We start from the raw sequence: 26,507 nt of genomic DNA on the forward strand, positions 1-26,507 counted from the left end.
GTAAATTTGATTCGAAAATTGGTTATTTCACCCTATTTGAATTCCATATATCTGCACAATACTTTAGTTTTTACCCGCGTCAATCTTAAAAATATGTGCAATAAATTTAAAGCTTGTTTTTGATAAGAAATGCATTAATAAAAAAATCATTGAAATAGAAGATCTGGAGCAGGCATATTCAAACAAATCACCTTTAATATCCTATAATAATGCAACTTGAATTTTAAATCAACTACAGAAAATTTCCCGTTCCTTTTTCACAAAAAAACTACTTTTGTGATTTAATTACATGCACATAAATAATGCTCCTTCCATCTGTTTTCTTTTAAGCCTGAAACGATAAATATTTATTGTGTGATTTTGTATTCTGTCATAGTGAATTTTGTTAAAGTTGTTATTCCCAAGAAAAACGCGCCTAACCATTATAATTAGGTGCTTCCTGATGCTCCGTGTTTACATCGATTAATCATGAGTTAGTTTTGATATCAGTATTCTTTTTCCTCTAACTTTAAAAGCGTGACTCCTCGACGGAAATAAATATCATTAAGTCGCTATTTCCACTTATATTTTGTATAGAAATAGTAAATGTCAGCAAATCAACCGGAATATTAATAAAAACATGTCTGCAGGCATTTTATTTAATGTGTAATGTTCTAAGAATTTCCAAAAAAATTCTTACTCTATTACTAAATTAAATACTTTTGGACTACAAATAAATAAAAAAATAACATACCTTGCAATACACGTTGCCACCAATAAATGAAGCCACTGAAATCACAAGTTTTTTTTATAATGTCGTCTTCATGGTAGAGCATTACTGATTTGTCATTCAAATATTTGTCATAGAACAATAGCTTCGTTTCACCTTGGTTAAACGATTCGTTATATATCAGTTTTGTATAGTTTTAAACAATACTTGTGCTGTACCAGTTCTTGATTTGGCTTTCGCATCGTTTTTATTCTAAATGAACAGCCTACTGGTGCATGATTTAAATTTTATTAATATTTGTACTTTCATGCAGACAAATTCCTGAGCAAATTGTTAATTAATGGTAATAAAATCAAAGAATTTACGTCAAGTATAGGCATTTAAATTTTATTTAAGCATTTACATTCTATTTAGGCATTTAAATTGTATTTATTTTAAATGACAACCTACTGGTGTATAATTTAAATTTCAAAAATATTTGCACTTGAATGCAGAAAAGTTCACGAGCATTGATTGAAATAAGTAGGCGAGAGGGGGGCACTTGTGAACAGGGGGCACATGTGAACATGGTATGTTTTACCAATATGATTTGAAATAAAAAATCTTGAAAAATTTTCAATTGATGGCAGTACTAGTCCTACCTCTCTGCGAAACTTTCAGAACAATGAGACATTTTTTTGTTCTATTCTGATAATTTCTTTGTATCAGCTGGTGCTGTATATATTATAATCACTAGCTTCTTCAAGTGAAAGCATAGTATAAATCAACTAATAAACTAAAATTAACTATTGCAAACCATTATATGAACATTCAGGTAAGTTTATGACAATTTTTTTTTTTACTCAATTAAAAATTCTTTATTTTTCAAGTAAGGTTTAAGAAGGAGGATAGGGCACTTGTGAACAAATCATCTGGGGCAGATGTGAACAGTTCACATGTGCCCCTACATAGTATTAAGATTATTATCCTCATGATATTATAAGTTTAAAAATATGTATGCATTTAAAATTATTATTATTTAATTTTCCATAATTGATTTATTAATTTTTTCTTTAAAATTTTTTTTTTACTAAATGGTTGATCACGCATATTAACTGATACACCTGAGAAAGATAGAATTGCTAAACTACAGATGAAAAGATAGAAAAATGAAAAAAAAGCATGAAAGAGTATCAGAGAGGAAAGAAAAATGCCCATTACAACTCCTGAGGAACATGAAGTTGTGAAAAACCCAACAGTGAAAAAATTATTGTACAGCTGAAAAATTATTTTATTATTGACAGTACTGTTGTACAGTTTAAATTCACATAGTAAGCTGCAACTCCTTCAGTATAATACGTATCTATATCTGTCATATTAAAGACTTCTTTCCTTGAAATATGATAATTTCTTTGTGTTTTTAATCTTGTTCATATGTGCCCCAGGCATGTTCACATGTACCCCCAATAGGGGCACATGTGAACAATTGAAGTCATTTTTTTAAAATATCATAAAGTAAAGAAATATTTTATTGAAAAATCTCAAAAAATTCCGTAAGACAAAGAAAAGACTATTTAAACATATGAACTTCTTTACTGTGAGAAATTTATGATATTTTTTGAAAAATGAAGAAATAAAAAAATTTGTTCACATGTGCCCCCCTCTCCCCTAATAGTAATAAAATAAGAGGATTTACGTCATGTTTAGGCATAAAAATTTTATTTAGGCACTTATATTGCATTTATTTTAAATGACAGCCAACTGGTATATGATGTAAATTTCATAAATATTTGTACATGAATGCAGAAAAATTTCTAAACATTGATTAATAATCAATAATTATAAAACAAAAGAATTTGGTATATTTAAGTGAATTTTAAAGAAACCATTGTCAATGTTTCAGATTCCATAATATTTTCTTGCACAGATACATTGCTAAAGCGTACCTTATGGTGAAGTCATAAATAATTTTTTAGTTAATTGGAATTAATTATTAAATTTTTCAAATTTAATTTTTGGAGGTCGCATTAACCAAATATTGACAAAAGTTTCGTAAAATAAGTTATTACCTTTATTAAATTTTCAAATAATTCCAAACACTGAAAAAAATTATTCTCTCTACCTGTATTATTTATAAATCTTTGAGCCACTTCTGTTAAAAGTTCGTTGGTTTTTTTTTTTTTAGCAAAAAGCAAACTTTTTCATGTGTATGCTTTCTGTTTACGTGTTATTTGAATCCTTTGGGATTTTTTTCCGGTTTATAATAGAACTTGAAAGTAATTTTCTTTCAATGTTCCTAATATATTTAATAAATTGTGCATTGAATAAGCGTTTTAAAATTATTACAGATTTTACAGCGTTTTAATATTTTTTTCATTTTTCCCCTCCATTTTGAGCATAACTGACCATAGAAAATGTTTAAATTCCTATATTAAGGAGCATTCATTAGCTAAATTAAGATTTTTAGAATCTTAAGAGTAAATAAATTTTGAATTTGCTTTAGATAAAATATATTATTATCGTTTCCCCCCATTTATATGTTATAGGTTTGGATGCGTAATAAACTTTTAAACAGTATTTTGTACTTATGTATATACTTTATCTGAATTTTTCAATTATTGAAATGTATCTTATCTAGTATAATGAAAGATGACTTTAATAAATGACTTCATAGTATTTTACCTTTAATATTTTATTAAAATTGCCATTATTTTTCTCTTCTCGCCTCGTGCCACATGTAATTTTTCAATTTGCTCAGAATTTTCTACTAATAGTTTACGGGAGGAATCACTATTTTGTAATATCTTTTTAAAAATCTAGTAAAAGTGATTTTAGTTTAAAAAAAGTTATATGTTAGTATTTACCTTAATATTTGAAAATACTTTACCTTCTTAATAATATACTAGAAAGGAAATTGGCTAAATTTATTTTCTAAAATAATAAATACTATTTTAAAGTTTTACATTCTTAAGAGATAAATTTATTTGCTACATTTTTTTGTCTCATTTTTAGATTATCTGTGCCATTTGTTCGTAAATAATCGCAAAGTTTATGTTTATCTAATTTTCCCTTATAATACTTATGTCTTATTCTGAAAGAATTCTTCCGAACTGATTTTAAATCAGCAATTTCATGAATGTGCCTTTATTTGCCTTTTTCTTCTTACATAATATTGCAGATTTTTCTTAGTCTTGCAATTGTTTCTTCATTCAAATCTATCATTTTTTTTTCTAACATGCGAGTAAATCCAATATTTTTTTTATGAATTCGAAAAATAAGAAATGATACATTGCAATAAGGCTCCTTCTTTTGAAGACAAAATTTTTTCTTTTTTTTGATAATGAAAATAGTTTGATGAATCATGATTTAAAAGAGAAAAAAAAACTTCATCATTTCCGAAATGAAATGCAAATAATATTTGCTTCATAAAAACATCAAGTTATCATACATGCTCATTTAATTGAGTTATAGCGTGATAAACAATATTTATTTATTCCAATAAAAAACAAATCCTTCATCACTTAATGTTCCAACAATTTAGCTGAATCAAAAATATTTTACTTTGCTTAAAAAGGCTTGAACGGAATATTATAATTTTCTTTTAATAGAAGTATGAGCTACTACGATGTGCCTGAATTACGCAATGCGCCTGAAGGTGAATTTCCTGCATTCTTAAGTTTAAAGCATTGCCTAAATTGTTAAATTATTAAAAATTTTCGGAACGCGCCTTATTCAGAAAAACTTAAGTCGCACATTTTTAATACTCAAAATTTGATATTAAATATCAAGAAGACATCAGGCAATTATTTCTGTTTTATGTACTTTCAGCATTTATTTATTTTGCCAAATACTAAGTTAAATTAACATTTAATAAAAGTTAAAAAAAGAGTGAAATAAGCTTGGTTTTCAAGCAAAGCGTACAAGATTGCGTATTTGAGAGTTGGTGAGCGTTAGCGAGAAGGAGATAGAAGCCCTTTATTTTCATATATATTATTTGAGCCGCGTCAGTACAGGGAATAGAGCGCTCACCTCAAAATGACTTGACCAAGGTTCCAATCCCAGTAGTGACTGGTTGTTACAAATTCTGCAGCATCAGTCACAGTCTTGACGTAAACTATTCTTAGTGGTAGATGAATCATAGGTTAGAGTCTCCTTGCCGTCACGCTAGCTGTGGGAGGTTCCCCTTTCATAGTAGGTTTTCGTGGTTTACCTCTGTGTGTAACGCAAATGCGGGTGAGTTCCGTTAAGAATTCCTCCACGAAGTCTAGTTTGTACCAATACTTGATGCAGAAGCTCCCTTGTTTTCTGGTTTGGGTTGAAAACAAAGTTTAACATTGATTGTCTTAAACTGCGAATTTAGTCGGATGTCCAACTTTGGCTATGAAATAAAATATATATGAAAATGTACTTTATTAAACATATCTAATATTCATTTGCATAATAATTTTAATATCTTAAAAGTTATTCATAACTCAACAAAGTATTTTTATCATAATTTATGGAGAAAACTATGCCCGGACCTCTCAAACCCGGAACTCTTCATTGTGTAACAAATAAAATCTCGCGTAAACTCACAAATTGAGACTACTTTCATTTAAATATCTCCTCCCTGAACTCAATTTTCATAACTAAAATGAAATTCAATAGAGAAAGGGAAAACTTGTCACGAGATCCTTCGGAGTATGATTACTGGTACTGTTAAATATCTAAATGGCATTCTCCATTACTATTGTCCAGGAAATGCATGGTTGTACCACAATTAGTTGAGAAATTTGTAACTAGTTCAAATACAATATCATCCCTGAATGCAAAATTTGATGAAATACAATGAATTGAAATGCAAATTTCATTAACATAATCGAAATCTGTATCAAACTGGATTTCAGTTACCTTAAAATGCTGCATAAAATAGGATATGTAGCATGAAGCTATATTTTGTTAAATTAATAAGAAATTTTTGCAAGAGCAGATTTAAGATTTTCCGAACTAAATTTGTATTGGATAGTAGCTATAGAAATTGATTGAAGTTCATGATTTTTTTCTGTAAAAGTAACAGTAATTTTATGATGGTAAAAATGTAGATTTGTTTGAGGCAACAGAAACGACTGAAATGTAAAAAAATTTTTTTTTATTGCTTTCACTTTTTTTTTTATTCTGTGATTTCGATTTCTGAATTTAAGAAAAAAATTCTAAAAGCAAAATTCGAAAAAGATTTTTTGTATGATAATGATTAATAAAATACAAAATTTAATCATTAGGCATCTTTAATTTCACCCAGTTTGGCTTCTTCTCAATTATAAAAGCAGAGTATATACTTCTAGAAAAAGTATAATCTTGTAGAGTAGTATAATCTTGCAGCAAACAATTTTAATATCACTTATTTTTTCAGTATTTTTTATCAACATTTTATGTGTATTTTTTAGGCAAAATGATTTACAAAAATTAAAAGCATTAAAAAAAATTGAACTACTGAAATATTTTATTTTTATTCTTAGAATCGATATAAAAGAAGGTTCCTTTTCTATTATTTTTTACTGAGGCTTTCTAAATTAAAAAAAAAACAGTGAAGAACACGTTTACAATATTGTATTCAACAAGCATTTTTACTAAGACAACAGTTAAGAAAAAACCAACATGGATAAGGTAAAATATTCGTTTTGCATGAACATATGATTCCATGTCAAACTTCAAATATATTCAATTTAACTTAAAGAGAATTCAGAGATTGGGCTGATTTGCCCACAGCCATACATTTTAGAGTGAAATAAATTTCTTAATGAAAATCTATTTAATAGCTTTGCCCCTACTTTTTGAATTTTATACTCTCCAATTTGTTAAATTAAATCTGTGGGGAAAGGAGTAGTTGATAATGTAAACCTTCATCTATAGAAAGGTACTCAAAGATTGCATCAAGTTAGCATGTGTTATATAGCGGTGAATTTATATTTAATAAACGTAGTGGTAGTTACGTCACAATGCTCCCCCACCAGAATTTTATTAGGGATAAAATTCAATGAACGGATATCACTAATTACCGTATTTGCGAAAAACCGAGAGAGCTGTATTAAGTTCACAGAGTTTTGAGCGTTTGTAGTGACAGCTGTACTAAGTTCACAGCTGTGTGTTTTGTCTCTTCTGTGTTGCTATTAGCAGTTGAGTGTGCGTAAAATCCCGTTGTGTGGAAATGAAACTGAGAAGAAAAAGCGCAAGGAGAACGTTGACGCAGTCACAAATAGCAAGCCAAATGATCAATGGGGTCCATTAGTCGAAGTGGGCGTTACTTTTGATGCATATCCTTATATGCTAGTGTATCCTTATATACTAGTGAATCGATATTTAATAATTGTACTTGTAGCTAAGCCACAAATCGATTCTAAAGGCGATACCCTGATATCTCCAGTGATAGTTTTCGAGACGTATACTTATGCGATGGAATCGCATAATTACAATGAATGTGTTTTTTTATGGTTTTTTTTCTTCATTTTTCATCACATCTAATTATTTTTTGTATAATTACGATCAATTGTTTAAAACATTATTTATATTAATATATTTAAAAAAAATTATTTTTGCAAAATATTATTTTTTGTGAAGTTCATTTTTGTAAAATAATATTTATTTTATACTTTTTAAAAAATAATATCGTTTTGTTGAATGAACTTTTAACTATAGTTGTTTAGAATTGATCAACGGTGTTTATCTTTGAATGTTTATTATTATTTTAAAAATAAATAAATTCTGCAGGATATGCTTTTTGAATTATAAATGCGTAAATGAATGCATGTTTTATATTGAACTCATTTTCAATGTAACAAAATTCTCATTTATTTGTTCTGTGCTTATTTATACATTGTTCTCAGTTTAAATATTTCTCTAAGAATTTTTACATCAAGTTAATAATTTTAAACAGCTTCCGAATCATATTCTGAATTCAGAGTGCACTCCGAAATGTCTTTAGATGTGTAATAAAGGAGTTCCTTCTTCCTTTTGATGCACAAGATTAAAATGATATATTTTATATAACGTTCCTTATAAATGTCTACAGTTTTACGAAATTTCTTTATTTGAGAACACATATTTTTTGTAATTTCATTTATCTCTATTTGATTCTAAGCTCTATTTACATTCTAAGAAATGAGAAATTCGACTAAATATTACTCACTTTGTGCTATTATTCCAGTGCATTTATCTTTTCAAAACTGCTTCATAAAAAAAAAGCCTTTATAGTGAGAGATTTTAAATTTGCATATTGTATTAAAAATATTTATGATCTATAAATGTGTTTTCTAGAATAAGAAAAATTTCTTTTATATATCCTTTCCTTTATATCTACATGTTATTTATTTAATGTCCTGTTCACAGTATTATAGTACTCTTAATAACAGAATTTTTGCCTTTCATTAATTTAATTTTCATTATTCATTATTTTTTCTGTTATTGAAATTTTATTTAAATATTTTAAATTGGATTCAACACACATTCGAATTAGCTATGATATAGTTATAAATAAATGATATTGATTATTATTACTAGTTAGTAGATATGTTTGTGATTTTTATTTTCATTTAATACTTGACATTCAAAAGAATTAAATATCAGGTTTTAATTTTATATTTACAAAATTTGAGTCTTACTCTTTTTCTTCAAAACAGTTCTAAAACTGAACAGAAAAACTAATTTGAAAAAAAAAATAGCTTTTTTCAAATTCTGTCTGTGTAAAATATTTGACGTGAAATTTTTTTTTAATCCTTTAATGCAAATTTAAATTTTGAAGAATTACTTTTGAAAAAATTTTTTAAATTATATTTTCTGCTACAGAAATTTTTAAGTGTTTTTAATTGGATTAAATTTAATTACTTTAATTTGCTTTGAGCTGTTTATTTGTATTTCAATATACAGGTATAGGACAATATAATAGGAACACCTATGAAAAAATGAAAATATTTTATTAATAAGGAGTTGGGCCACCTTTGGCCTGAATGACAGCTTACATTCGACGTGGGATTGACAAATAAAGGTCTTGAACAAAGTTCATTGGAATTTGCAGCCGTTCCTCTTGCAGGGCTATCTCGAGTTCAGAGAGTGTGCGTGGAGGAGGAAACCGAGCACGGACTTTTTTCTCCAAAAAACCTCACAAAGGCTCAATGATATTGAGATCAGGGGACTGAGGACACCACGTTAGATGGTCCACTTCATCATTATGCTCATTTAAACATGTTTGAACACAGTGAGACGTGTGAACAGGGGCGTTGTCATCTTGGAACACAGGACGCTCTCCCAGAAAGACAGTATGAGGCATAGGGTGAAGATGATCTACAAGAATGCTTCGGTAATGGTCCCCTTTGACCCCCCCCCCTCAAGACAACGGGAGGCCCCAATCCACGGGCAGATATAGCGCCCCACACCATCACAGAACCACCTCCATGTTTCACGGTTGGAACCAGGCAGTCAACATGAAATGCTTCTGCCGGCATTCGCCACACGAACACACGTCCGGTGGTCTGGAATAGTGTAAAAGAGTCTTCATCAGACCAGATGACTTGTCTGACCAGATGACATGAATGTTAGCAGTGTAGTCTTGCGTTTTCGAGCGACTATCCTCTTCAACACCCGTCTATCACGGTCTGACAGCTTTGACTTCCTGCCGCTGTCGAGCCTCGCCGAAGACACCTTGCCCAACTTTGTGTATGCCGACAGAGTCCTTGATACAGTGGTCCTTGAAACACCTACAAGGTTCGCTGTTCTGGACACGGACGCTGCAGCCAGGCGAGCTCCGATTATCATGCCTCTTTTAAGGTCAGAGTGGTCGGACATAATCTCGTTTTGCTAGAAACAAATTTTTCTCATGCGAATCTCACACTACCAAATGCTAGACAGATACCTTGCCTTTCATCAACACTAGGTGGCACATTCTTGCGACACGTGCCAGCCGCTTATTGGACGGTCGAGAACGACTCTATTCTTTCACAGGTGTTCCTATTATTTTGTCCTATACCTGTATAGTCGAAAGTCAGAAATGAAAAAAAGAGACCATCAAAATATTTCTTCAAAAATCATTCTCAAATATTGAAACAATACCAGTGTCCAGGCATTAATTCGAAAAAGCCAATAAAGCATAATAAAAAGCCAAAGCGAGACGATACAAAAGATAAGAGAAATAGTGCACATACATAAAAATTAAACAGAACTGGAAATACTTGAAAATCGGGGGAAAAGAGATCAGTCAGAAAACTTAAATGGGTGTTAAATTTCATAAGGTGGTTTTATTTTATAATGCCATATTTTTCACATTTTATGTATTTTAATATGATATACTTTAATTTTTTTTCATAGTTATATTGGAACTTTTAAAAATTTTCAATCCCTTAGCATTCCTCCACCTTCAATTTATGTTAAGTTTATTGAACATGAATTGAAAACAAGATAAAAATTATTGTATAGCTCTAATGCACTTTGCTTTTTGAAGTACACTGATGGACAAAATTAAGAGATGGAAGACATTTTCCCAAATATTTCAAGAAATACTGAATATAAATAAATGAAATTTGGTATGGACATAGCTTATTCCATGATAATAAAGCATGCAAAACAAAAATGAAAGTGCCATTCACTGACAAGACCTATCACCAATAAATCAAATGTAATCTGAACTTAAGGATAAAAGATGACAATAAAAGTGAGGCTCGTACAGTGTGTGTTGCCTCTAGTATGGTGTATGGTCATCCCTGACAGACAGACAGCATGCACAACGAGTATGCATGTTGTTAATAGGGGAGTTAAAGAGGACTTGTGGAAGACCCTCCCATTCTTCCACCAGAGCAATTTTTAAACTCCAGAATGGTTCTGGGGGGAGGTTGGCGTATCGCAATAGCTCTCCCATAAGCATCCCAAGCATGTTCAATAAGATTCAGGTCAGGCGATTTAGCTGGCCAATCCATTCGTTGAATATCCTCGCTTTCCAGATACTCATCAACCATGAGACCCCTATGTGGTCGCGCGTTGTCGTCCATAAAAATGAACTCAGGGCCAACAGCGCTATTGAAAAGACGCACATAGGATCTAGGACCTCTTGCCTGTACCTCTGGGCATTCACGGAACCATTGTCAAACACATGGAGCGGTGTGCGGATATCTTGCATGTGCGAATGTATGTGCGAAAATGCTTTCCATCTCTTAATTTTGTCCACCAGTGTATTTTAAAATCTTAAAACAATTGTAAAACTATTGTTTTATATTTCATAATTTTTAAAAAAATAGGTTTTCTTGTCAGTTTATTAAATTATTCAGATATTGCATTTTTTCAATATTGTTGCAAAATTTTACTCGAATTTCTATTATTTTAAGGCAAAATATTATTGCTAAACGTTTTGTTATAATTTCTTTTATTCGATATATATACGTATATATATATATATATATATATATATATATATATATATATATATATATATATATATATATATATATATATATATATATATATATATATATATTTCCTTTTCTTCATTTATTATTTATTGATATACTTTTAACAATAATTTCTATGATTTCTCTTCCTATGCAAGGCACTGATTTACTTCTTAAATAAACTCTCCACAATCCACAGATACCCACCATGATGACGTCATATACACCACCTGTCGGCTCTGTTTAAAGTGTCATAGATCAAATAATTTGTGTGTCTTAAAACAAATGGCATCAAATATACATTGAATGTTTTTCTGACGTGATATCTGACCAATTATTTTTAATTTTAATGTAAAAATAGTGAAAAATGGGCTTTTGTTTTTTCGAGTTTATTTCTCAATTAAAAAAAATAACGTACGTGTAATACTATATTTTTTTGGTAAAATTTGCAATATTTTATAAATATCTCCCCATTTTTAATTTTAAAGTTATTCTCTATATCTTTCTCAGTATTTGTTGTTGCCCAATTTCAAATTTTAAACACACTCAGGTGTTTCATCATGTGATATAGTTTTCTTCCATTTGTTATTGCCTAGGCACAAAGAATTCAAAAGAATTTTATCAAATCTAAAAATAATTCTTTTATATGAAATGTAGAAGCATTTTAGTTACTATTACTTATTTTAAAAATAAATCTGAAGCAAATAAACTGTATTGTGAAAATTGAGTTATGATATTTTGTTTTGTTGAAATACTATTTTCAATTATTTTTCTGGAAATTCAGTAAAACGTTACCAAAGGAAAATCTTCCAGTTTAAAGAAAAATATACTGATGTTTAAGTATTATTAAATTCTATTCCAGATAGTGAACCCTCGTAAAAAGACGACATTCCCTGTTTATGTCTTTTGAAATTGCTTCAGTTTTGTGAAGAAAGTTAAACACAAGTCTATCTTTTGCTTCTTTGCGTAAATTTTCTTACACGCTTAGAAAATAGATGAAAGAAAGTCTTGTTTAAAACGAAAGTTTTATTTCGAACTTCCAAGGTTCTCCGTGTAAAAAAATGCAAGTAAGATTCCTACCATTGTTTTTCTCCCCTAAGGATAGTGCCTTGATGAAAACTAATTTTTTTTTGTATCTGTAGTTTGAAATATGTTTTTTCTTCTTTGATTTTTTTTCTTATGTAAATAAAATGCTACTTTTTTTCAGCATGTTTATACAGGAGATAATGTCAGGGAATTTTCGAAGGGTATTATTAAAGTTCCTTGATATTTCTGAACAATAGTTCTTTTTAATGAAAAAAATACGTTTGCTAATCTGTATTTAAAAGCATGTAAATCTCTTAAAAAATACTAATGTTGCTGCTTAAACTTCTTTAGTATACTAAGTTTACGTCACCCGTATATGTTGGACATTTCATAATATTCCTAATTATTATTGAAATAAATGTTTGCCTTTCATTATTAAAGTTGTGAAATAAAACAAGGAAGATCAATACTTCAGCTTTATAAAGTTCCTTTTACAGTGTCCAGAAAAAGAGTCAGTGGAATGAAAATACTCCGCCCTGTAAAGGTAGTGTTAAAGGTGACTATGTACGTACTTTAAAAAACTACCTTTAACTGCAGGGAGTATTGTCATTGCATTTGATCTTTATCTGGACACTGAAAAAGGAATTTCATAAAGCTGAGTATTGATCTTCCTTGTTTTATTTCACAACTTTAAAAATGAAAGGCAAACATTTATTTCAGTAATGATTGGGAATATTATGTAATGCGTACTAAAGTACGTACATGGTTATCTGCCTTACGAACCTGTCCATCAGTGCTTAATACATAAGTTGTTACTATAAATTACCACCAACAGTCTATAGTAAAGACTCACAGGGAAGCCGTTTATTTCAAAGAATCACGAAGATGACGTTTGTTAAGTTCGTTTGTATGTACTCAGTCAACAATCAGTGTCGTGACAAACCGTGACAAGGAAAAGGCACTTTTTAGACGTGCAGACGCTATACTCTACTTACTTTGTCGGTAACTAGAGTAATCAGTAGTATTTAATTTTTATAGTTCACAATATTTATCTTTTTAATTAATTTAATTAATTTGAAACAATTTTAATTAATTTTTAATTAATTTTAATTAATTTTTAATTAATTTTTAATTAATTTTAATCAATTTTAATTTTAGATTTTATATTTATTATATTAGCGTTCAATATTTGTCCAATTTGGCTCCTTTTGTTTTTTGTTGCTCTGTAAATTGAAAAGTAACGTACCTAAAGTGTTATTTATTTTTGACTCTCCATAAATTGATACAAGTGCTTATTGATACTTGCATAAGCCATATCGAACCATACATGAATGGATCCTTATATCTGGAATGAAGGTATTGGCTAAAGTGGACCTTTAGGTATTTTGATAGGTATCGCATGAGACCAGGTAGTTTTACGCATCCCTTTGGTGTAAGGTACCCCAGTTTTATTACATTTCTCTAATTATTAATTATACGAGAATGTAACTCAAGTATCTAAAAAACTATGAGAATCCAGTTTTCCGTTAAATCAAATATTTTCGTTAACCATATCGAATAAAATATCATAGTATTTCAATGGTTAAGTTTATAAAATGTTTTTATTAATCAAATTATGATTATGCTCTAAGGTTTTGGATGTCTAATTGATCCACGTGCAAACAGTCTCCAAAGGGTTAAACGGTCTCTTAAGTATTTCTAAGTATACATTTATGCTCAGTCTTTCTAGTGTCAATTTATTAAAATTGCTCATCACTATGGTGGTTCAAATAAAACAAATGTTCTATAAGAAATTGCTTCCTTTTAAGTTTTTTATTTATTTTATTAAAAAAATTATTCAAACGTTATCCTAAAATCATATTAGGAACCAGAAATAATCTGTAATCAAAACAGTATCATTTGTCAATTGTCATTAAAAGTGTTTAAAATCTCTCGGTGGAAAATATTCATCAGAAATAAAACACATTCAGATAATAATTTTTTTCCAATATAATCTTGATTTCCTATGTTTTCGATGGGGAAAGACAGATGGGTACGACAACATTTAAAAAAAATTGATACTTTTTTTCAATTGTTATCTGACTATTTTGATACATCATTTGAAACTGTTCAAATGAAAGAAAGAGGATTTTTACCTGAAACAATAGTTAAAGGAAAATATAAATGGAAATTTTTTACTGTACTAGTCATTCTTTTATGCTTTAATTACCGTTTGATTACCTATAATAAATATTTTTATTTTATTTTTTGATAAAATTTTAAATACCTTTTTATGATATTCTTGGATTATGTAACTGTTGTAATTAACAGAATACTTTTAATTTTTAATTTCTAAGTAATAACATAAAATAATATACAATTTTTTGAGCTTCTTGATGCTGATAGCTAACCGTTACCGGCAAAGTATGAAACACCTGCAATCTGTAAAATGCCTAGGCATTGTATATGATGCTGGATGTTTTTAGGCAAGGTATGAAATCTGAGAAGTATTACATACTTTCAATAGGCATTGTATATAATACCTAGGTATTCTATAGAATGACAAATGCTATTTAGGCAAAATATGAGAAAAACGTCCTGATGAGGTTATTATGTAAATGATGTGCATTTCTCAAAATAAGAACGTTATTCTGAAAAAATAATTAGAGTGCTATTAAAAAATTTTTATTCAAAATGCGCAAAGAAAAATGAAAGTTGTACAAAACATAATTTATGCCTTTATTATTAAGGGAAAAAATTTCCGTAATCAAATTTCACATTTAAGTCACAATTATTTTCAGTTTAGAAACAAATATTGCACAAAATATCCATTTCCTCACCTTTACTAGCATGGCCACAGAAGATTTTATACTTTGCCAGTTTCTCATTTGGCATTCTATAGAATGCCTAGGAAATGTGTGAAATATAAATCATTTCATACACTGCCGGTTAGTTTTAGGCATTATATACAATGCCTAGGCATTATATACAATTCCGGATTTCAAACTTTGCCGGTAACATATATGCAAGTTGCCCACTAAAATCCACAAACTTTCTGTTAAAACGGTTTCAGTTTTTACCATGAAAGTGGTGTCAATAAGTTTAAAATTAAATCGTGACGACCATCATCACTTTTTCCTTCTAAATTATTTGATCACACCACTGTGTAGATAATTCCGAAAAAAATTAGATTTCAAGGATTTCGTGTTATTGTTCACAAGTTGTGTATTCATTCTTAATCTGTGTGGTTCAATCATTTTTCCAGAAGATGGCGCTACAATTTAAGTGTTGTAGTACACTGTCGTTTAAACACACCTAGATACTACTTTTCCTAAAACATCTTCAGCATTTGGTAGCCAACTTTTAGAATAAAGATGGTGGTAGATGGTGGACTTCCTACCCGGCTCCAATATGAAGTGCTAAGGTATAGTAAAGTTTTTTTTTCCAATGCCCGCCTTGGGAATGACCTACATCATACAGACATCTGAAGGGCAGATTTTTTGGTTACTTTTTCAAGGGCACCATAATATATGGACCAACGCTGCTCTCACAGTAAGGACAGATAGTACAGAGAATGAAAGAACATCCATGCCTCGCCCGGAATTCGAACCCAGAACCTTTCTGGTGCAAGGGCAGTTCCCTGACCCCTACAGAGGCTGGAACCAGGTATATTAAAGCTGTTTTGAACTTTTTATGAGCTTACAAATTTTATTTCAACGCTACAGATAGCCTCTTCAATGTTTTTTTTTTTGTAATCTATCCCTTGTGAGACCTCTCTTCAATTTTCAATTCCTATTACTATCTTCATAATCTTTTTTTATCAACGTATTTTTATTATTTCAAGAAATACATTGTTCATACTAAATAATAAAGAGGAATAGACATATAGTCAAAGAAAACTTCTTTTTTTATACATGAATGATGAAATGGGATCCATCATGAAACCACGTAAGAACAAGGATAGGAAATTATCGCTAATTACAATCATTAGAATTTCAACTATATAATAAATAATAAGGAACAGCGTATAGAAAATACAAGACCCCATTTCATTGTGATAAAGAGTAAAAAAAGCACTAAGAAAGTCAGAAATGTGCTGTCTGTTGTACTTTACTTAGAAAACCTGGTGTTTCTATACACCAAGTTTCAAATTCTGATCCAAAACTGATAATCACATGTCACAACAGCTAGAACTAACGTTAAAAGAATACTATCAAAATATCCACTGTTTACAGAAACATAGACTATGTACGCAATTAACAGAACCATCTGCAAATGTTTCAGAAGGAATGCATCAGTAAGAAATTATAGTTCTTACTATCAGCAGCGCTGTCTTTTAATAAATTTTAAAATTAATTTTTAAACTTGATGATAGTCCCAGGTTTAATAAGCAAACCGCAGCAAACTGTACATTTCTATCACCTTTCATTTTTTTCATTAATATTTAGAACTTTTAGCAAGTTTTCGGCTACTACTTAAAATGTAACGTTAAAAAATATTTTTTATCGTTCATCCTAGTTAAAGAAATCCAACCAAACAATTCCTCCATGCGTTTTAATAGTATAATTATTTAAAAGTAGACATTTATTTCAGCACAATATGCGCATTATTTCAGTAAAAACTTCATTTCCCTTCAAAAGTATACACATTTGGAAATAAGCTATTTCCTGTTATATCGAATTTGAATATTTTTGAAGCAAGTGGAGTTTTTTATCAAGTAATAGCTTCAGTTTCTTGAAATTATTTATTTAACAATGTACACATGTTCTAACAGAAGTAGAAATGACATGCTGCCGCGATAGTTCGTTTTTTAAATTAAGATATTATTCAATTATATTTACCTAAAGCAAGAAATATATAAATAAATAATATAATAAATTAAGAATATGTGAGAGGTATTTAATAAAAAAAAATATCTGTACAAAGAAAAGGAAAAAATGCAATCTATTTTATTTCTATTAAAATTAGATGACTATTTAAATAATTTAGAAAGCAATGCGGTTTAGTTGCTCTTTAATTTACGCTGCTTTATTTTTCAACAATCTGCATAAAGGCATGCTTTTATAATAGCAGCTTTAAAGCAAACTTTTTTTTAAAGGACTTGAAACCAAAGAGGGACTTAAGCTCTTTGGCTACTTAGCAAGTACTCTTAATTTTAATTAAATGCAAAAAACATTTTTCTTTGATAACGCATAAGTTTATTTCATTTATTTAAATATTTTCCTTTTTTACGTTTACAATATTATCCATTTCAGGATTTCACACTTTCTGTTTCGTAAAAAAATTAAATAAGGCAAATTTTTTTCAGATTAAAAAAAACTATTTATTTTACTAATATAGGTAATATAAATAATGAAACGATCTTTGAGTGAAAAAATTTAATTTATAAACAAAAGAAATGTAACAAGGCAGATGTTTTTTATTGAAAATAGTTATTTTTATTTTTGATTTTTTAGCATTTCGCTTATTTTTAAATTGACTTAAATATTTTAAGATGCAAATATTTAAAAGCTGTTGATACCAGCTTCGGTTCAATTTCGCTTATTATAAGGAATTAAAAGATAATATTTTTTACTGACTAATAAACAATTAAATTTTCTGATTTCTTACAATTCTTATTCGAAAATCAACAATTTTTATTTAAGAATGAACGAGAAAAAAAAGTTTTTTGATTTTGAAAAAATATTAAATAGTTAGTTTGTTTGATTTCTGTGTCTTAAGAACATTACTACTGTACGCATAATTATGAAATATTTCTCGAAAAAAAACAAGAAAAAGTAGTGAATTAGTGGAATGGTTTGTAAACAAAAAAATTAAAACCTATTTTGTTTATGCGGAGCAATATCTTAATATATATCTTTTCTATATATTCTTCACTGCAACATTTTAAAATTGAAGTATCACCCAATTATTTTTTCAGTATTGGTAATAAGTTTTGTCATCTCAGCTCAAGCTAAATATGTCAGACTTTTTTTCGCATTACATGAAATTAGAATTTGTTAGCTTTACAATTATTTAAAAACATGTAAAAAGCTTGATTGTATCTTTACGTTACAAGCATTGTATCTTTACGTTACAAGCATTGTATCTTCACGCTAAATCTGAAAGAGAAAATAGTTTAGTTCTACATGACGAACAAAGTTCTGGTAAAATTACCGTACTCTATAGTAATAACATTTAAGATAAAAAAGAAACAATTCTGGTTAATAAAACCAAAATATACGGTATTTAAACCACTCGCATATGTTTAGTTTTTCCTTTCATATGATAGCAGTTTACCGGGAATTCTGGTTTTTAAAAGTATCTATAGTTCTTATTAAAACACATTGTAATTTATTTAAATTGTAATTTCTTCGAAAATAATTGCAAATAGATATTAAAAATGAGCAATGATTTTTGATTGCAAATTATTAAAATAATAAAAAAAAACTGTCTGATTATCCTTCATTGTTCACGCAGTTTCAATTTCACTGCGTAATAATAATACTAATTTAATAATTTCATGGTGCTTTTAGCAATGTTTTGATATTTTATTTTATTACCACGTTTATATAAACTTGCCATCGTGTATGTCTGTCCGGGTGGAATTTTGTAATCGATTTTAAACTAACTTCCCGACTAGCTACAAACTTCAAATTTGGCACATAGTTCAGAATTGGATGACAATGCATGAAAATGAAGAGAAAAAAGACATACAAAGTAAAATAAAATTAAAATTTTAAAAATAAATTATTTTTGAGATTGTCTTTTGTTGTCGATTCCATTGTTTCAAATTAGTATTACATGTCAGGTGAAAAGATTTTCATTGTCGGAGTATTTTTATTGGCTGAAAAATCACGTGGTAGGATCCAGTTTTTCCTCATTCATTTCCAGATTGTTTTGGCTGTCATCAGCATTAAAACTAATGAAAGTCGAAAAGGTATTGTTTTTCTATAAAGATGTTTGATTAATTGATTCAGATTAATTAAGATTAGATAAGATTAATTAATAAAGATTAATTAATTTAAAATGAAAGTTCTATTATTTGTAGTAGTCTTGACTACTCTTGACTAAGAAAAATAATCTAAATAAAAATATATATTTTTAAAAACCATGTTTTTTGTAGTGAAGAATAATAATCAAAAAGTAATAATTTTTAAAAAATATAAAATAAAAATTAAAAAATTTGCAATTTAAAATAAAAAAATTCAAAATAAAAAATAATATTTTTAAAAACCACGTTTTTGTAGTGGAGAATAATAATTAAAAAAAATTTGAAAAACGAAAAACGTGGGACGCATGAAATACATAACAGTACATATACACATTTTCTTACTCATACTCATGCACAGCCACATATACAAAAACATATTCCACATCAACATTCAGATACAATTACAATTACAGATATACATACACATATTCTCAAGAGCACACATACACACATTAATATAACATTACTGTTATGTATTTCATGCGCCCCACGTTTTTCGTTTTTCAAATTTTTTTTAATTATTATTCTCCACTACAAAAACGTGGTTTTTAAAAATATTATTTTTTATTTTGAATTTTTATCTATCCACTTGCATGGCACGTTTTTCGCATCATATCACACTCGAAATACATCAAACACGCAGATTATTTAAATACTCTTAATATTGAAAAGTTTTAAAACTATTAATCCGTGGAATAAAGTATCTTTTTAGTATGTAAAAGTATCCTTGGAATAAAGTATCGAATTGGATGCAACTATTAAACTTGTTTTTGAAAACAAAAAGTCACAATGCCAAACTAAATAAACGCTTATTTTTCATTTTTTAAAGAATTCGATTAGGAGCATCATATAAATTACAAATTCAAGCAACACAATTTAACTTTGGGATAGTATTAATAGACGGACAGTCATTCTAGCGAACTGAAAAGACTCAGAATTTGGAAAGGGGCGCTGTAATTTTCACTTTCATCTCAAAACTATTTCTATCAAATGAAGTTAATGGTTCAATTGTTTAAATAATGGGATTTCTGAATTGTGCCCCGTGTAACGCTAAACGTTTAATGACGTAGTACTTTTGTCTGATAATAATGTCTGTCAGTAAGAATGAGCGCAGATAATGCTAGGGTGATTTCAAGTAAATTGTTCAAATTCTAAACTATCTTTGCATTTAAGCTATGATTGTCTAAATTTGTAAGAGTTAAGTGGTGTAGAATAGTTGCTAAAATTCTAAAAATATCTTTTTTTAAGGGCACCAAATACAAAGTTTCGACTTAATATAAAAAAAAGAAATTAAATGCTACTTTGATGAGGAACTTTCTTTTTGTATTGGGAAATCTAATTGTTAGTTTTTTTAGAATAATTAATGCTGTAAAAATAAAAATAAAATTTTTAATGCAAGTAATGAGAAGTATTTTTTTTAGTTTTGTTTTACTTAAAAAAAGTGCTGCTCGTTGCATTGAAATAATATTTCATAAAAAAATTATTACGAATATTAATCTTCAAACTTGATCAAAATATGACATGTTTTCGATAAATTATATCTGATCATAAAATCATCATCCAATAATATATTGGTCACATCCTATAATCGTACAATACGCATGATTGTATATTTTGAATCATACTTAACACTAGGTTTACGGACGTTTCTTATATACCTCTCTCTACGCACACGCGTCAATTTGACGTATGAAAGAATACATTTATTTGTGATTCTTAATTTAATAAATTCAATTTAGTAGATTTTTATCCACAACTATTTCTAAATAATTCGTAGGCATATATAATTCACCACTTTATATTTCAAAAACTTACTTAGTTGTTATTTACCATTCTTTTAATTATTTTGGTGTGTCCGGAGCTGATGTTTTTATATTTAGGAAATTATAATTATGTTATATTTATGAAATATTCTAGTATTTTATGCTTAAATACTCGAACTAAGCAACTGAACCTTAAGAATCTGACACTCTGACATCAATCATTCTGCGTTTGTTCTTTCAATTATTGATAATTGGCAACAGTTGTTTATCGCCTGTTTTATTTGAGATAACGATATAGGATAACAAATCGAAGTATTGTCTGTACATTCTTATTTATTATTGATGTGATAATTGCTTGTTTACTCAAAATTTTGTCTAAATTATGATCGCGTGAAATTGACGCATATCCGTAGAGATAGGTATACCACATAGAGAATTTCAATATTTCAAAGCTTTTGAAGAAAATAGCCTACAATATATATTTACTTCGATCAATGGTTAAAAGTCATTACAAGAGATAAAATAAAAATTCAAAAGGGTTTTATAATTTTCCTTACAAAACTCGAAATTCGTCAAAATGACACGTCCCGTAAACCTAGTGTTAATTTAGATTTTATCACACACAGAACACAGCGACTAAATTCCACAATATGTTGTTCACCTTCATTTTTTTTCAAAAATAAAATTCATTATAAAATAGTTGTAAATTTCGTTTTTTTAACAACAATTTTATGATTGTATTTGAAGCTATGAAGTATTTCACTCCTGTATTTGCATCCAGTATTTACTCCAGTATCGAACAAGAGGTAGTTTTTTCTAGAAAGAATAATGCCCAAGATAATTTTGACCAAAAGACTTTTATTATGTTACTTTAAATGACCAAAATACGTTTGAAACAATGCTTCACTTGTTTAAATAAATATAACAGATGAGTAAACAGGTACAAGTACAAATTTTCACTTTTTGTATATAAAATCTTTATAACTTTTAAACTATTCGATTTCATTCCATTTAATTAAACAATAGTAATGTCGTAGAATTTTATACACGATATGATTCTCGTAGGATTATATAATTATGTAATTAAAACTATCTGGCGGTCACACATATTGGAATTTGTATTTTTAGATGCATTCTTTATTTGTAGTAGAACTTGTTTTAGAATTTTATAGGGTAGAGAAAGGGCATCAGAAGCAATCTTTCACTTGTATGAAAATCAGTGGGTTAAAAATCACTATTCCAAACGAAAATTGTAAAAAATTTTCAAAGTAAATAACTGAAAACCTATTGATAAAAATGATAACTCACATTTATGAAGTTCTGAGATTAAACAGAATTTTCTCTCAGACATACAGCAGATATTGTATGACTTCATATACTGTAAAAACCATGGGGTAAAACTTATCTGTTTTCGGTTATGAAAAACTTCAAAAATATGCAGAAGAATGACTGATTTCGGGTGCTCTAACACATTTCAGAATGTGTGGTTAAATTTGAACACCAATTATTTGGAAAGCTTAAACCAAGCTCAGATGTATTTACTTCATTTATAAATTAGCTAAGCCGATTGGGGTTGGATTCATCTTAATACTTACTCTGTGCTGTATGTACGTTTGATCTATAAACTAATTTTATCTTATTGCGAGAATTAGTGTAGAATTATAGATATTGATCTTAAATTTATAATTCTTACTTTATTTTGTATCGCGAAGTTAACTTTACTGACCCTTTTAGGTGGTATTAATTTATCTGTAATTACGAGTTTCAGTATTAATAAATAAGAAAAATGGTGTCAACTACTTAAAACAAGTAGAGTTTATAAGAAATGAGTCAGTATTGTGTTGGCCCAGTCTTTTTACTGAAATTATCACTATTTGAACAAAACAAAATTCTCTTAATACATAGATTCAATGCAGTAGTTACACCCTTAGAGGAGAAGTTGTAAATATGATAAGAATTAAAATTTTATAGCAATTTCAATCGATTATTGTATCATATTTTCAAGTATGCTACTTATAGTGGCTAGGTGGCGCAGTTGGTTTGTCGTCGGCCTTCTGAGCCCAAGTCTGTGGGTTCGATCCCCGGCCCAGACACCGGATTTTCGAGATGCAGAAAATCCTCAGCAGCCATGTCATATGATTATGCGGCATGTAAAAGATCTGTGGAGTGCCTTATTGGCTCTTGGCATTTCCGGCAAGATTAAACTCCTACTGCACTTTAACATCCAAATAGAGTCTCGGTGTTGCCATCTAGTGTGGAGGAAACTAGATGTCCAAATTAACATGGCCAACGGTATCTCCCCCATTGTGATGGTCTGAAAGAGTGGATACCACTTCTGGAGAACGCACTAGCTCTGCTCATCGGGAAGACTGATTGTGCAGCTCATAGGAAATGAAGAAAAAAAATTGCTACTTATTTAAAATTTTTAAATTTTTCTACGTTTTAAAATTTAATGTTCAAATTAAATATTTAAAACTGTATTAGTATATTGAAGTACAAAATGGGAAACTGACAGTTTCACTTAAGCCCGTGTTGGATTAGCTCAATGCTTATGATATCACGCAAAAGTTTTGTCAATAGTAAGGGGTCCACACACCAAAAAATTTTAGAAACCCCGGTTTTTTACATTGTGCATGTTTTGAACATAATATATTACTCCAAAAAATGATTACTGTTATTATATTAGGTTCAATTTTTATTTAAAAGTCATTTGAAAAAAAAACAACTGAAAGTTTTAACTATAAATGGGAAATGAAATGTTTTGAAAGGCCAATAAATTCGTAACCTTTTCTTTACCAAAAACCCATATTCATAAGAAATATTTCTGGCGATTGATAAATTTCTTTGGTATTTTTAGAAGTTATTTTTAAAAATATTTAAGTATTGCAATTAATTAAATTGTAGGGGGTTTCAAAAATATACATTTAATCAACTTAAGAAATATTTTTAGAGAGTAAATAAATATTAGTAAATGTCTGCACCCTTAAGCATTTAGAGAACAATAATTTAATGTAAAGTTATTTTAGAGATTGAACAATTTACTTAAGTTCACTTCAGTCTAAAATGCTAAACACTATATCATATTTTAGAAGTGCTTTTATTTAAATAAATGAAACAAAATATGAAATTGTTTCGTACAGAAAATACAATTTTCAATTTCCTCCTGTTCCATCTAATCAGTTACGTTGTGTTAGCTTTTAAAGTTAAAGACATCGTAACTGTTTATTTTCCAATATATAGTCTCTTTCGTTTTCAAAACCATCTTTAAATTTTGCTTAGGAAATAGATAAATGCATGAGTTTTATAGTGAAGAAAAATATAATTTGTAATCATTAAATATATACATTTAGTAAATAAACGTCATTTTAAAATTAGAGAGCACGGGGTACCAAACGTATTGTAACGCAAGGAAGTGATAAATAATAAGGACAATAAACAAAATGTATCTACTTCACATCAATATAAAGCTTAATAATAACTAAGATAGGAGATTTTTGTTCATTACCGCACACCTATATCCCTGATTACTTCTCAATAGATTTTGTTACATTATAAAAAAGTTTTTTTCTTCTTTAAAATGTCAAACTGTTTTATCTAATCACTAATGTATTTGCGTTTTAGGAATGGACCAATGAAACCAAACTTTAAAGCTATAGTTCATAAAATATCTTGATTTAAAACATTAATTCTTTTTCAGATTAAACGGATACACAGCTCAATCTACCCCCAAAGGGGTCATCCAAGAAGAATATCCAATCTATAAAGACAAACGAGGCTAGTCGAGAGAGATAAATGGGCATTATTTCAAAGGGCGGTTACCATACGCTGAGTTAGTAAATCAGTTATTTTGCCGTAAGGAGGAATCCACCAGAAATGTGAGTAATCCAAAATCTCAGTTGTAATACAAAATCATTGCAACAAGATCAGTAAGTACTATAATATTTTTAAAAGTAAGCACAGAATGAACAGAACTTTTATAAAATGCAATATGCAGATACAGTTGACAAAAAAAGTATTAGCACACTAAGCTAATTTAAAATTCTTGCAAGATAAAATAACCAAACTAATCCAAACTAGGATTTTCTTTACCTTTATTATAGTAAAAACAAAAGTAAGTGAAAATAAAAAGCACACTTGCTTTTACAGAATTTAAAACAAAAAAACATTCTTATATTTTTGCAAAAAAAGTATTAGCACACTTAGTGAAATAAATAAAAACATTTTTCATTATCTGTGATTTGCTTTTTAATATCTTGTATGCAATCCATTGGCCTTAATGACTGCTTCTAATCTTCGTGGCATAGATTCTACTAACTTTTTGGTAATATCTGAGGAAATATTATTCTAGGAATGAATCAATGTAGATTCTAAAGAATCTCTTCCCGTATTGTGGTTATTCCTTACTTCTTGATCTAGATGGTGCCAAAGATGTTCGATCGGGTTTAGATCAGGTGATTGGGGGGGAGTGCGTAGCCTTCTTGGTGCATTATAAAGCAACCATCCCCTTGTTACATTCGCGGAATGTTTAGGATCATTATCTTGCTGGAATATATAGGTGTCTTGGAGGCCTAATTTTCTAGCACTGCTTTTCAAGTTACGGCGCAAAACCTCTATATACGATAAAGCTGTCATCCTACCATTAATAACTTCCAAATTTCCAACCCCATTATGCGCCATACAGCCCCAAACCATCACATTTCCCCCACCATGCTTAATTGTTGACAAGATATTTTTCTGATCAAGAGCAGTACCTTTTTTCCTCCAAACAGTTAAAATGCTTTTTGGCCGAAATATTTCAAACTTACTCTCATCAGAAAAAATAACTTGCTTCCAAAACTCCATTGGCTTACTTCGATAAGTCAGAGCAAACTCAAGTCTCTTTTTCCTATTAACCTCGCTAATAAAAGGTTTCTTCCTTGGCCTCCTACCCCGAAGACCACTCATATGGAGAACATTTCTAATAGTTTGTGGCGTCACTGACTTGCCAGAAGTTGACGCAAAGTCGTTGGCTAAATTTCGAGCACTTTGAGTTGGATTTCTTAGGGCCATTTTAACAACATGCCTCCTTTCCCTGTCATTTACTTTGACTGGGCGACCAGATCGGGGTTTATTTTTCGTGGATCCTGTTTCTTCCACTTTTTTAATAATGGAACGAACTGTTGAAAAGCTCAATTTTAACTTTTTTCCAATATCCCGATAACTTTTTCCTAATTCACGGAGACATATTATCTTTTCTCGAGTGGAGCCTGGAATTTCACACTTCTTCGGACTCATACTTAATGAATAGAGAAATTCAAAATAACACTGAACGTAACTTAATACTCTAGTCTTAGTACAAGTAATAAATCAGTTTCAGTAAGTGAATATAAGGTTTTATTCTTCTTATCTGTAGTGGTAGTAATGCAATTCGAGTGTGCCAATATTTTTTTTGTAAAATAAAATGCGTTTTTTCTATGTAAATATTTTGTTAACAATGACAGGAATTTTATATTTTGTGATTTAGTTTTCATTTGAAAATTGAGTGTAATATAGTTTAATTGGTAAAGTTAGAACTTTTCGTTGCGTAAATATTTGAAACTATATTGATGTGCCAATACTTTTTTTACCGACTGTATATAAACAGAAGTTACCATAATATTTTTATTAAAAGAGTAAAATAAAACAATATACTA

The 26,507-nt window shown here is 29.1% G+C and overlaps 1 long non-coding RNA gene across 1 annotated transcript in view; it reads left to right on the plus strand.

Moving 5' to 3' along the window:
* Positions 1–26,507, plus strand: part of LOC107452546 (uncharacterized) — a 52,188-nt gene that overhangs the window by 15,138 nt on the left and 10,543 nt on the right. Inside the window, exon 3 of the long non-coding RNA XR_015434741.1 lies at positions 24,533–24,710. This is a non-coding gene — a long non-coding RNA (uncharacterized LOC107452546). The remainder of the gene's footprint in view (positions 1–24,532; positions 24,711–26,507) is intronic.

The sequence above is a fragment of the Parasteatoda tepidariorum genome, chromosome 6, assembly GCF_982258835.1.
Source record: "Parasteatoda tepidariorum strain Cologne lab strain chromosome 6, Ptep-v5.0, whole genome shotgun sequence".
NCBI lineage: Eukaryota > Metazoa > Arthropoda > Arachnida > Araneae > Theridiidae > Parasteatoda > Parasteatoda tepidariorum.